Genomic DNA, 1,005 nt, shown 5'->3' with positions numbered 1-1,005 from the left:
ATAATTATATACTATATGATTACAGTATAATTATTGAGAAAAGGTTTTCATTCAAAAGAAAATTAACAGAAGAGTAGCCAAAAGAAATCTCCCATTTGGAAATCTAAAAGTGCTTTAACTTAGTTTGAAGAAAAACCAAAGCTAAAGTTAGAAACTAGAGAAGAATGCCAATGAATTCCACATATCAAAACCAGTACAGGGCGGCCAGAACTATACTCCCCTCAGACCTCAAGGACTGAGGGCAGAAGCTTTGTTTTCCAGTGTAAGTACCTAGCACCTAGTCATTGCCAGGCACATACTAAGCATGTTGACCGAATGAATAGTTAGAAAGAAATTACAACATAAACCAAAGTCAACAGTAAGAAGGATTATCAAAAATAAAATACAGAATTGATAAAATAGAAAACAAAACAGTAGACTTAATCCAAAGTCTGTTTATTTAACAATACAATAAAATGGACTATTGGCAAATCTGGTCTAGAAAACAACACATTTAGCATTATGAATGAGAAACCCACTGCCATCGAGTCAATTCTGACTCATAGCGACCCCCATTGGGTTTTCGAGGTGGTAAATCTTTACGGAAGTAGATTGCCCCTTCTTCCTTTCATGAAGTGGCTGGTGGGTTTGAACCACCAACCATCTGGTTAGCAGTCAAATGCCTTAGGCACTGTGTCACCAGAGCTCCTTATAAATGAGAAAAAGGGTGGATATTTTGAAAATCATACTGTGCATGACTTTATTCTAATTAAAAATCTAGGGTTAGGATGTACAGTTAGCAGTGACATTAGAAATTTGTTACTTTATGTATTTAAAAAACATGCACAGGATAAAAATTTTGTAGTTGAAATTTCATATCCACCCCTCCCATCCTAATTATCCTTTATGGAGCAATCACTGCTATTTAGTTCTTGTATATATGTCTTGATTGTTGTGTTTCCGTAAGCATAGACATACACATAACACATTTTTATCAGATTTTTTACACAAATGGTAGGAAATTTC

The sequence above is a fragment of the Orycteropus afer genome, unplaced genomic scaffold, assembly GCF_000298275.1.
Source record: "Orycteropus afer afer isolate SDZICR_OR568_19922 unplaced genomic scaffold, OryAfe1.0 scaffold00476, whole genome shotgun sequence".
NCBI classification, from domain to species: Eukaryota; Metazoa; Chordata; class Mammalia; order Tubulidentata; family Orycteropodidae; genus Orycteropus; species Orycteropus afer.
This window is presented reverse-complemented; position numbering follows the sequence as displayed.